This window comes from Ahaetulla prasina, chromosome 10 (genome assembly GCF_028640845.1).
Source record: "Ahaetulla prasina isolate Xishuangbanna chromosome 10, ASM2864084v1, whole genome shotgun sequence".
Lineage (NCBI taxonomy): Eukaryota > Metazoa > Chordata > Lepidosauria > Squamata > Colubridae > Ahaetulla > Ahaetulla prasina.
The window spans coordinates 25856845-25870262 of record NC_080548.1 but is presented as its reverse complement, the minus strand read 5'-3'; the positions used below and the strand labels follow the sequence as shown (position 1 = coordinate 25870262).

The following is a 13418-nucleotide window of genomic DNA, read 5'->3' as shown; positions in this document are numbered from 1 at the left end:
AAAACGCTTACCAGGTGAGGTTTCCTTTGATGGAGAACTCATCAAAGACTTAAGATGTCTCAGTCCAAATTTAGTTTATGCCCTTGTGTACATGCAAGACGTATGAAGGTAGCATGATGAAGTGAAGACCAACAATACCTGTTTTGCCAGTGGTGAAATGTAAAATTTGTTACTACTGGTTGTTTAGAGTTAATTAATGACAGTTCGGCCGAAGAGGTTGTAGAAAAAATGCTTTTAAAAGGCTCCTCTGATGATCCCAGCAGAGTTGCCTGATCATCAGAGGCTTTTCTTTTCTTTTAAGGCAAAAAAAAAATGCTTTTAAAAGAAAAGAAAAGCCTCTGACGATCAGGCAACTCAGCTGGGATCGTCAAAATAGAAAAAAATGCTTTTAAAAGGCTCTGATGATCCCAGCTGAGCTGCGCAATCATCAGAGGCTTTTTTTTTTACTTTTAAAAGCATTTTTTCAGCCGAAGAAAAAATGCTTTTAAAAGTTAAAAAAAAAAACCTTCTGATGATTGCGCAGCTCAGCTGGGCATCGGGGGGGGGGGGCAGGGATTTTTGCTACCGGTTCTCAAACCACCCGCCACCACTGCTACCGGATCAGATAATCCGGTCTGAACCGGGAGCATTTCACCCCTGTGTTCTGCATGACGACAGCTGATTTATGACCCTATGCAAGTTGTCCTCCACGCACAAGAGTTAATTATTGACAGTTCGAACTTACAACGGCACTGAAAAAAGTGATTTGTGACCATTTTTCACACATACGACCTTTGCAGCATCCCCATGCTCATGTGATCAAAATCCAGACGCGCGCAACTAGTTCATATTTATGACGGTTGCAATGTCCCAGGGTCATGGGATCCCCTGTTGTAAACTTCTGACAAGCAAAGTCAGTGGGGAAACCAGATTCACTTAACAACCGTGCTTCTAAGTGAACAGCTGCAGTGATTCATGTAACAACTGTAGGAAGTCAAAACCCTCCCAGTCTTCTAGGAAAATGAGATATTTTAGGAAATATTAAAAGGGCAGAATATTTCCCCTAAAAGGGAGGCAGAAACTCAGCCAACCCCCCCACCTTTGTTAATGTTAAGGCCTGGGCCAGTCCATTCTACATAACAAAGATTTACCTCCTTCAGGCAGAGCCATTTAATTGCCCCTCATTGCATCACCCATCAAAATTCAACCAAACTTAAGACAGAGACAACTTAAAAAGCTAGCTACGACCTCTGACAGTAACCAGTCAGGGTACTCTTCCTGTGCCCTAGGAGGTTCAGAGCCAGAGAGGGTATAAAACCCAAGGACTCTCAGCACCTCTTCCTTTTTTTTCCGCCCAAGCTCTCCAAGGCATGTCATCCTGTTCATCAATAAACCTCCTTTCCAAGCAACTTCCATGGATCCAGTGTCTTTTTTCCCCACCGGGAACTGTGTTGGATATTTCTTCTAACACAACTATGGCAAGAAAGGTTGTAAAATGGGGCAAAACTCACTTAACAAATGTCTCACTTGGCAACATAAGTTTTGGGCTCAGTTGTGGTAGTAAGTCGAGGATAATCTGTAAGAGATTTCTGTTCCTATAGAATCATCGGCTATTGATGAATTGGCTAACCAGACCCAACTTCATGTTATTGACTCAATGTCACCTCACTTGTCTAATGGATGTACATACAGGTAGTCCTTGACTTACAACAGTTTGCTTAATGACCATTCATGGTGGTCTTAATCAGCGGTTCTCAACCTGTGGGTCGCGACCCCGTTGGGGGGTCGAATGGCGATTTGCCAGGGGTCGCCTAAGACCATCGGAAATATGGGAAGTATACTTGCGAGTCGAAGAATCGCGCTCCAATGGTTGACTTCACAAGCCACCTGCAGGCTCTTCAAATCGCTAGCCGAATTCGGCTTCAGGCGCGATGAATTAAAAAAGAGAGAAATCTTTGCTCTGATGTCTCCCTCTCAAGCCAGCTGCAATCGCTCCCAATCGCTAGCCTAATCTGGCTTCAGGCACCATAAACTTAATAGGGGAGGAGTCTCCGCTTTAATGCCTCCGTCCTCAAGGCAATCGCAAGCAGTTCAGATCGCTAGCCAAGACGGCTTCAGGCGCAATAAATTCAAAACGAAAATAATTTTACGGTTGGGGTCGTCACATCATGGGGAATTGTATTAAAGGGGTTGCCACGTCGTGGGGAATTGTATTAAAGGGGTCGCAGCACTATAAAGGTTGAGAACCACTGGTCTTAATGATGGCTTTAATGACCGCACATTGGCGGTTGTGATGCATATTTTGAGTGACAGGGAGCCGCAGCAGAGGGGTGAAAGAGCCACATGTGGCTCCAGAGCCACAGGTTGCTGACCCCTGGTATAAGTTGTCCTCAATTTACAACAGTTCATTTAGTGACCATTCAAAGTTACAACGGCACTGAAAAAAGTGACTTATGACTATTTTTCACACTTATGACCATTGCAGCATCTCCATGGTCACGTGATTTATACTGGGGAAACCAGATTCACTTAACAACTGGGTTACTATTTTTTTTATTTATTTATTTATCGTATTTTTATACCGCCCTATCTCCCAAGGGACTCAGGGCGGTTTACAGCCAAGTAAAATATACACAGATAAATACAAGTTAAAACCACAATTTAAAAAACTTATTAAATACGGCCGAATATTAAAACCCCAATAAAATAATAAAACCTGATTAAAACCAAATTTAAAATTTAAAAATTCTAGTCCAGTCCTGCGCAAATGAACAGATGTGTACTAATTTAACAACTGCAGTGATTCACTTAATAAAGAAATTTATCTCACCGCGAGATACATTTTGGGCTCCATTGTGGTCGTACATCAAGGACTACCTGGTATCTCAGGGGTTGGCATTTTATTGTTCTTTTTTTTTTTTTTTTTACATTTATACCCCGCCCTTCTCCGAAGACTCAGGGCGGCTTACAATGTATAAGGCAATAGTCTCATTCTATTTGTATATTTTTTTACAAAGTCAACTTTCTCCAAACTTTTTTGACTTTTTTACAAAGTCAAGTTTCTCCAAACTTTTTTTTTTTTTTGAAGGGGAAGTATTGCAATCAAACATCTGCAACTCAAAATCCGATTCCAGAGAACTCCCAGAAACAAATCACTTTTATACTCTGATCTGACGTGCGTTGAGGGCAGTGGTGGGTTGCCCTCGATTCGGACCGGTTCTCTAGAACCGGTAGTAAAACTGGCGGGAGGCTCCTCCCACTTCTTCTGCGCGCGGGTACAATGCAAACCAGAGTAAAGGTTAAGTAGAACCGACCCCTGGTTGAGGGTGCATTGTTATTCCCCACCAACAAGAATAATCTCCTATGTCACCCAATCTAACTCCCATGCCTTTTTGAATTTGTTGAACAAGGGTGTTGCAATTGGCCTGTGAGAATGATAACCACTTCTGCTTTCCTGCGAGGAAAGAGATTTCCGTCAAAAAGGCCTTTTCCTGCACTGTTCTGACAACAGCACAGAATAAACCACAGGAGCACAGAAGCCCTCCAAAAGTCTTGGAGAACAGCAGCTCTTCTGCACCAAGAGGTGAGACCTTCCTTCCTTTTCACTCAGTGGGAATTTTAAGAGCCTAGCTGACTTCAAAGGCCTCTGACTGAGATCAAAAAGAGCTTTGAAGCAGAGGGTCTCCAACCGTGGCAACTTGAAGACTTGTGGACTTCAACTCCCAGAATTCTGGCAGTTGAAGTCTTCAAGTTGCCAAGGTTGGAGGCACCTGCTTTAAAGGGTCTAATCTGAGCTTTTATTGGCACCCTTTACTTCTGCAGCTTAGCTGGCCGACCACCGTAAGAGAGTTTGGCTCACTCTGGAATTTCTGGTTTAAGTGGGTACGTTGTTTGGTTTCTCAAGTCCCTGGCAGTGCCCAGTTTTTCTTCCTGCTGTTGCTGCTGTTAGTTTTTTTAGGGTTTTGTTTTACTGGAAAAAATATTTTAAAAGGTGGCTTTTGCCACCAGAAGCTTTTGCACAGCTGGTCCAAGCATTGACCGGGAGTTGCCTCAGAGTACAAATTTTTAGAGACATGGAAGAGCAGCAAATTGCTTTTTAATTTGTCGTTCCTGCATTCTTACTCTAAAGGATTTTATGCTTTGTGATCCAAAATAATGCATATAATATTACATATATTACCTTGACGGATGCAGAGATATTTTCCCTTGATGGGGAAAAGCAAGAATCATTATGTGGTCATTTCTTAAGACTAGAACAAGAAGTTAATATCCAGGTAGATGGCTCCCTAATTTATTGAACTGTAAAAAGAATACAGCATAACCAGTAACCATTGCCAGAGTATATAATGCAAGATGGCACAAGGGTTTGCCATTCTGATTAATATATATATATATATATATATATATATGTATGTATGTATGTATGTATGTATGTATGTATGTATGTATGTATATGTTTTTGTAGGTTTCCAAGACCTATATATATGTATATTATATACAGGTAGTCCTCAACTTAAAACAGTGATTGTTTCAAGTTACAGCAGCATTGAAACAGTGACTTATGACCATTTTTCACACTTACGACCGTTGCAGCATCCCCATCGTTACATGATCAAAATTCTTGGCAACTGATTCTTATTTATGACCATTGCAGAGTCCTGGGGTCATGTGTTCCCCTTTTGTGACTTTCTGACAAGCAAAGTCAATGGGGGAAGCCACTTAATAACCGTGTCGCTAGCTTAACAATTACAGTGATTCACTTAACAACTGAGGGAAGACAATGGGGTGAAACTCACTTAACAAATGTCTCACTTAACAACAGAAACGTCGGGCTCAACTGTGGTCGCACGTTGAGGACTACCTGTAGTTTATACACACACACACATACCACTTTTTAATCCAGCAGGAATGATTTCAGAAAGGGTAATTCAATAAAGTAGAATAGAATAGAATAGAATAGAATAGAATAGAATAGAATTTTATTGGCCAAGTGTGATTGGACACACAAGGAATTTGTCTTGGTGCATATACTCTCAGTGTACATAAAAGAAAAGATACGTTCATCAAGGTACAGCATTTACAACACAATTGATGGTCAATATATCAATATAAATCATAAGGATTGCCAGCAACAAGTTACAGTCATACAGTCATAAGTGGAAAGAGATTGGTGATGGGAATGATGAGAAGGTTAATAGTAGTGCAGATTCAGTAAATGGTTTGACAGTGTTGAGGGAATTATTTGTTTAGCAGAGTGATGGCCTTCAGGGAAAAAACTGTTCTTGTGTCTAGTTGTTCTGGTGTGCAGTGCTCTATAGCGTCGTTTTGAGGGTAGGAGTTGAGTGAGCATCTCACAGGGTCAAGCATCTCACAGAGTCAAGAATCAAAGGGTGTTTTTTGAAATGCTGATTCTTCTCCAGTTGAAACTAAGTGTCCTTTCAGACTTCTGATGTTTGCTTTGGGTCATTTATTTAAGTACTGCCTAAAGTGATCATTCCTGGGTTCCCTGCCAGAAGTAAAAGTGATGGTAAATCCTGCCTACAATTTCCCACTTTCATGTCTGCTTTGACCAGGAAGGTGTGCCTGATAATACTTCCCTGAATCTTTCAGAACTTCTTATTCTCTCATCGCTTACAAGTCCCCAAATTCTCAAATCTGGAAATTCTCAAATCTGGAAATTCTCAAATCTGGAAATTCTCAAATCTGGAAATGGAAACTCTTTCTTTAGGAAAAAAGAAATTCCCCTACACTCTCCCACCAAATATATATAGCTTAGCCCAGTGATGAGATTCAAATAATTTAACAACCGGTTCTCTGCCCTAATGATTTCATCCAACAACCAGTTCACCAAACTGCTCAGAAAATTAACAACCGGTTCTCCCAAAGTGGTGTGAACTGGCTGAATCCCACCTATCTCTCTCTCTCTCTCTCTCTCTCTCTCTCTCTCGTGATGGGATTCAAATAATTTAACAACCGATTCTCTTCCCTAATGATTTCATCCAACAACCAATTCACCACTCTATCTGTCTGTCTGCCTGTCTGTCTGTCTATCTATCTATCTATCTATCTATCTATCTATCTATCTATCTATCTATCTATCTATCTAGTGATGGGATTCAAATAATTTAACAACCGGTTCTCTGCCCTAATGATTTCATCCAACAACCAGTTCACCAAACTGCTCAGAAAGTTAACAACCGGTTCTCCCAAAGTGGTGCGAACTGGTTGAATCCCACCACTGGCTTAGCCTGAAATATATTTTAAATCCGAGCAAATCCCCAGGTTTTTTTTTTTAAATCATGCTTTATCCTCTATCCTCAACTCACATGTACACTTACAAGATTGGTAGGTCTTAAATTATATATTTAGAGTGCTTATATATAATATGATGATAACATGTAACTATGAAATTTGCAACGAAGAAGACGAGGCTATTGCTTTAAAGAAATCTTCAAGCCACTTATGAAATCTGGGCATATATACCGGAAATTCCTCCAGCAAGCAGACACATAATTTCTAACCTTTTAAGAAACTTAAGTACCAGTGACGTTTCTCTCATAGTAAGTAAATTCAGAGTTCACGCCTGTACATTCATTGGGGATTGGCCTGGCACGTGCCAAGGCACTTTTATCAGTAAACATGTCAAAAAGATAATGGGGTTTTTAAAATCTGAATAGGCATATTGAGAATAGCACCATCAGATCCTAGAGTATTGGTAGGGTTTATTTATTTATTTGTCAAACATGTACAAGATAGCAGGATAGACATAAACATAAACATAGGAAGTAAGTACAGATAAATACGGTCAGTAGGTACCCTGGTGCACTTATGCACGCCCCCTTTATGGATGTCTTAGGAATGGGGTGAGGTCCACGGTAGACAGTTTGAGGTTAAAACTGGGGTGGTGGTGATTTTGAGCTGGGTAGAGCATTCCAGGCGTTGACCACTCTGTTGCTCAAGTTGTATTTTCTGCAATCGAGTTTGGAGTGGTTTACCTTGAGGTTGTATCGATTGTTTGTCCGTGTATTATTGTGGTTGAAGCTGAAGAGTCGTTGACAGGTAAGATGTTAAAGCAGACAATTTTGTGTACTGTGCTTAGATCAGACCGCAGGTGGCACAGTTCCAGATAGTCCAAGTCCAGAATTTCAAGCCTGATAGCATAAGGGATTCTGTTGTGAGTAGAGATCTGGAGTATTCTTCTTGTGAAATATTTCTGGACCCGCTCAATTGTGTTAATGTCCAATATTACAGTGTGGATTCCAGGCGGATGAGCTGTATTCAAGAAATGGTCTGGCAAAGGTTTTGTATGCCCTAGTTAGCAATACAATGTTACCGGAGAAGAAGCTTTGCAAAATTAGGTTAACAACTCTTAATGCCTTTTTGGCAATGCTGTTACAGAGAGCTCTGGGGCTTAGATCATTTGCGATGAGTACTCCTAGGTCCTTGACAGAGTGAGGGTCATCTACGAGATTGTTTTCCCCCAACTTGTATTTAGTGTTCTGATTTATTTATTATTATTATTTTGCCAATGTGTAGGACAGAGCATTTATTAGTTGAGATTTGGAGTTGCCAAATGCTCGACCATTCTGACAGATAGTCAGCGGCGCTTTGTAGGGCAGCAACATTATCAATGGTGTTAAATCATCAACCATGATCTACAGTGAAAGATTCTCCTTTCTATTTAGAATTACATATATTTATATTATGTAATTTATTTAGAATTACAGCCCTAGAGAGATATGAAATATAGCAAGCCTAAAACTGTGATGCATTTGAAGTTTAAAGGAAGACTTTAAAAACATCAGATTCATCATGGATCTTTCTTTATGCTCTATTATAATGACTACCAGCGCTGACGTCCTCTCCTTTTCCTCTTCTCCTTCCTTCTTCTTGAAACTGTATTCAGGAAGTTTGATGGTCATGATACCAAAACATCTGTGGCCTGTTTGCAACATGGTAATGTTGAGAAATTCTAAGTTTCTAGCTCTCTGAATAGAAGCAGCTGAACAATATGGAAAAGGCTCATAACATTTACCAGGCGGATTAGAGAGAAGTGAAGCTGAACGGTGGGCAATTCCAGGAGACCAAAGCAAGCAGAACTTCACCAAGTTATACATTAACATTTTTTGGGATTCGGTGTTGCAAGATTGGGGAACTACAAATCCCAACTGCCCTAGAGGTAAAGAAATATCAGGAGAAGCCTGTCTGCAATGATGAGGCCCATAATTCCTTCAGCCATCACAAAAGGGCAGTTTTAAAAGACAAACTAAGGAGAAAACTTCTGATTAAAATAACCACTTTACTACTAATTTGACAGACTAAATTAGTGTCCGTATAAATTAGGGTTACGACCTCACGGCTTACCTGCCAGCTTCCTAACTTCCCTAAGAGACTCCTCTAGTAGGAAGCTTGTGATGTGAACCCACAAGGATCTCCCTACCATTTTGTAAATGTGGTGGATGCGATCTCATCTGCTACTGTCAATCTTTTGTCATTTATCATTCCTAAATCATACGTTTAGTTCTGTCTCCAGTTCTAAAGAAGTAAGAATGAGAGTCAAAATAGGCAGTGGTGGGATTCAAACAATTTAACAACCGGTTCCCTGCCCTAATGATTTCTTCCAACAACCAGTTCGTCCAACTGCTCAGAAAGTTAACAACTGGTTCTGCTGAAGTGGTGTGAACTGGCTGAATCCCACCACTGAAAATAGGTCTCTGTGTCCTGCAGGTTTCTCCTGGACTTGTTCTCTGAATCAACTGACAAAAGTTAGACACTGTGCAACAAATGTAAACACAAGGCATTCTTCGATTGCAGCCACAATGCATCACAATTCCCTCTTTTAGCAACAGTTCCTATCACATAAAGTGTGCTAGAGGGACAGAAGAATGGAACTGTCTCAGATCTATCTTCAGCTGATGGGATTTGGGAGCAAAAGCCTACTATGGGACAGCCACTGTTCAGAAATCTATTCTGTCCGATGAAGAGATTAACCTTGATGATTAAAGAGAGAGAAGATAATGGAATGTTTTAAGATATGGGGGAAAATTTTACGATTGGTTAGAAGAGAGAAATAGATAAAGATTTTTGATAACGAAATAGGAGAACATTATATTAAATGTATTGTACTTGGGGGGAAATATTGTAATAGAGAAATGGAAATTATAAGGGAAGAAATAAGGGAGGCTAAAACATATGAAGAACGGTTGCAGGAACTGGGTATGTCTAGTTTAATGAAAAGAAGGACTAGGGGAGACATGATAGCAGTGTTCCAATATCTCAGGGGCTGCCACAAAGAAGATTTGGGAGTCAAGCTATTCTCCAAAGCACCTGAGGGTAGAACAAAAAGCAATGGGTGGAAACTGATCAAGGAGAGAAGCAACTTAGAACTAAGGAGAAATTTCCTGACAGTGAGAACAATTAACCAGTGGAACAACTTGCCTGCAGAAGTTGTGAATGCTCCAACACTGGAAATTTTTAAGAAAATGTTGGATAACCATCTGTCTGAGATGGTGTAGGGTTTCCTGCCTAAGCAGGGGGTTGGACTAGAAGACCTCCAAGGTCCCTTCCAACTCTGTTATTATTATATTATTATTAAATGAAGACAGAAGGAGTAACTAAAAAGAAGAAGAAGTTACTGAAGAAACACTGAGACGACACACGGAGAGATTGATGTATTATTATGTGTTTGTGTAAAAAAATTTTTTTTTTACAAAAGAAATCTATTTTGTCCAATTGACTATCCCTTCCTTCACGCTTTCACTCAGCTTGTGGATGCTCAGTCTGAAACAACTATGGAAGTCCCCTTAAAGTCACATTCCTTTCCTCTTGTGACCAGAAGCACCCGTTTTGATTGCATAAAAATAGAATCCACAGTCTGGGAAGTAAAAACAGAGTAAAGTTTTACATCAGGGGTGAAATGTAAAATTTGTTACTACCGGTTCTGTGGATGTGTCTCGGTGGGTAGGTGGGTGGGGTAATGTGACTGGGTGGGCGTGTTTGGGGTAAAATTGAAAAGAAAGTATATAATATCAGAAGATTGGAGTTGCTCGGTTACCAAACAAGGGAAATATTATACAACAAAGAAGAAAGAAAGAAGAGAGGAATACAGGGTAAGATAGAGGAGGTGAAGGAGAGAGAGGGATGGAGGGAAGGAGAAGGAGAGGAAGATAAGTTAGGGGATAAGAGTAGGAGAGAAGGTGAGAAAGGAGGGAAAGAGGAGAGGAGTGGGGGAGAGGAAGGGGAAGTAGGTATGAAGAGGGAGAGGAGGAAGAAGGTAGGAAAGGAGAGGAAGGAGGGAGGGAGGGAAAAGAGGAGAAGAAGGTTTGTTGTAAAACAGAGGGAAAGAAAGCGCTCCATGGCTTAGGACCTGGGTACTTACGGGACCGCCTGCTGTTACCTCATGCCTCCCACCGACCCGTACGCTCCCATAGAGAGGGACTTCTCAGGGTGCCGTCCGCCAAACAATGTCGGCTGGCGGCCCCCAGGGGAAGGGCCTTCTCTGTGGGGGCTCCCACACTCTGGAACGAGCTTCCCCCGGGTTTACGCCAAATACCTGGCCTTCGGACATTTCGTCGCGAACTCAAGACTCATCTTTTTATCCGCACGGGGCTGGCTTAAATTGGGATTTTAATGTTAAATTTATTAATTTTAAACGGGGTTTTTTAGTATGGTAAATTTTAATCACTGGGCTAATCTAAATAAGTTTTTTAAATCGTATTTTAAACTTGTATATTATATTGTCGGTTTTATTATGCCTGTACACCGCCCTGAGTCCTTCGGGAGAAGGGCGGTATAAAAATCAAATAAAATAAATAAAATAAATAAATAAATAAATAAAAGGGTAGACGAGCAACTCCAAATGCAATTAAAATGTTTTATTTTTTGCTTTCTTTAGAGAGAATATGTATGATTATCTATGAATAAGAAAATGTACATTTACAATATGTGTATAAGAAAAGAAAAAAGAAAAAACTTTCTATTGTAAAAAAAAAAGGTGGGCGTGGCCAACTTTTTTTTTTAACTTTTAAAAGCATTTTTATGCTGAAGAGGTTGTAGAAAAAATGCTTTTAAAAGCCTCTGATGATCCCAGCTGAGCCGCACAATCATCAGAGGCTTTTTTTTTACTTTTAAAAGCAATTTTTCGGCCAAAGAAAAATGCTTTTAAAAGTAAAAAAAAACCTCTTATGATCCTGCGGCTCAGCTGGGCATGGGGAGGGGTGGCAGGGATTTTTGCTACTGATTCTCTGAACCACCCACCGCCATCGCTACCGGATCGGGAGATTCAGTCCAAACTGGGAACATTTCACCCCTGTTTTACATATGATATTAGTTCCACTTCTCCAAAAGTCCTTATGCAAAAAGACTCTCTTGGATGTGTATTTGCTTAATTTGGCACCCTTATTGGCGGAAGGAATTGGTTGAAGTTGGGAAGGTGGCCCAGATAAAAACAAACCAACCGATGGCGTGATAATTACGCCATGTAATAAACTTCTGATCTGATTCCCAAACTTCGTGGAAATATACTTGGATGTTTACAGAATATCTGACAATACTAAAGAAGATAATCACTAAGAATCTTCAGGTCCATTCAAGGTAGTATTTTGGTGGCCATTCCAGATATTAAGAGCATTTCTTGTTCAAAAGTATTCTACCAGAATGATCCAGAATCTCTCTCTGCATTGCGGCTGGTATCTGTTCTGATTTACTTTGATCGGGGGGAAAAAAATTACACAATTTTTGTGTAAAACTCCAAAGACTTTTAGCCTAATCTGTGCCCAGGCCGAGTGACTTAAATGGCATCTTCTACCAACCTCAAGGAAAACTACAGGTAGTCCTTGACTTATGACCACAGTTGGGACCAGAATTTATGTTGCTAGGTAAAGCTGTTGTTCACTGAGCTGTGTCTCATGTAATAACCATTTTACTATGAATCATTGCAGTTGTTAAATGAATCAGGCGGTCATGAAGTAGACTGGCTTCACCCATTGCCTTTGTTTGTTGAAAGACGGCTGGGAAGGTTGCAAACAGGGAGCACAGAACTCCGGGACAATGTAACCATCATAAAAATAAGTGCCTGAATGTTGATAGCAATAGCACTTAGATTTATATACCACTTCACAGTGCTTTGCAGCAGGGGTGGGTTCTACTTGCCTTTACTACCGGTTTGCAACGGGAGCGCGCGCACATGTGCAGTACGTCGATGCCGACATCTGGGTCAGTGGGCAGAGCCTCCCGGCGGTTTTACTACCGGTTCGCAAGAACCGGACCAAACCGGGAGCAACCCACCACTGCTTTGCAGGCCTCTCTAAGCGGTTTACAGATTCAGCATAATTGCCCCCAACAATCTGGGTCCTCATTTTACCCACCTCGGAAAGATGGTAGTAGTGGTGGGATTCAAGTAATTTAACAACCGGTTCTCTGCCCTAATGATTTTGTCGTGTCCCACTCCTCCGCTGACGGCCGGGTCAGGGAAATCCGAATCAGGCGTGCCTCTGCAGTTCTGCCAAAGTCCTAGCAAAGTTCTCAAGGCAGGCAGGAGACCAGAAAGTGACTTCAGCAATATAAGGTAGACTTTGCCTGACTCAGAGAATGCCAGAAAGCAGATCCTTTATATAGGCCATGGGGTGTGGCTCCATGACTCAGCACTTATCCAGACCTGCCCCTCCCTTCCTTCTGTTGACGCCGCCTATCAATTCTCCTGAAGCGAGGGTCACTCCAGTCTGCAGCTGTTGGTAATTGACCTTCCTCAGGCTCACATGCTGTGGGGGGGGAGGGTCTAGTTGCTCCGTTTGCCTGGGCATGGAGCCAGGGCTGGGGGCTGGAGGCACTTCTTCTTCCTCGGCCTGTCTGGGCATGGAGCCAGGGCTGGGGCCTGGAGGCATGCTAGGACATTCCTCAGCATTCGGAAGGAGGTAAGACGGGCCTGGCTGCGGGGAAAGCGAACGAGACACAACAGATTCCTTCCAACAACCAGTTTGCCAAACTGCTCAGAAAGTTAACAACCGGTTCTCCTGAAGTGGTGCGAACCGGCTGAATCCCCACCACTGGATGGAAGGCTGAGTCAACCTTGAGCCGGTCAGGATCGAACTGCTGGCAGTGGGCAGACTTTGCCTGCAATACTTGCATTCTAACCACTGTGTCACCATGCAGTGACCATAGAGATACTGCAACAGTCATAAGAGCAAGGCCTGGGTTGTAAATCACTTTTTTCTCCCCAATTGCTGTTGTAACTTTAAATGGTCACCTAAACAAAAAGTTGTAAGTCGAAGACTACCTGAATTTGTCCGAATGGAGAAGAAACAGTTGTTACAATCATGGATAGATTTTGTGTTGAGTATCCATCATCTGATACTGCCCCGGCTTCAATATTCTCCCAAGGAAAAACTCATTCTCACAATTTCTGTACCCAGGTTTGCCTCCTTGGCCTTTTTAGGATCCTA

At 41.6% G+C, this 13418-nt stretch overlaps 1 protein-coding gene across 1 annotated transcript in view; it reads left to right on the top strand.

The window, feature by feature from the left end:
- The window catches only part of LOC131204554 (uncharacterized), a 66633-nt gene that overhangs the window by 28064 nt on the left and 25151 nt on the right, over positions 1 to 13418 (top strand). The window lies entirely within an intron of this gene.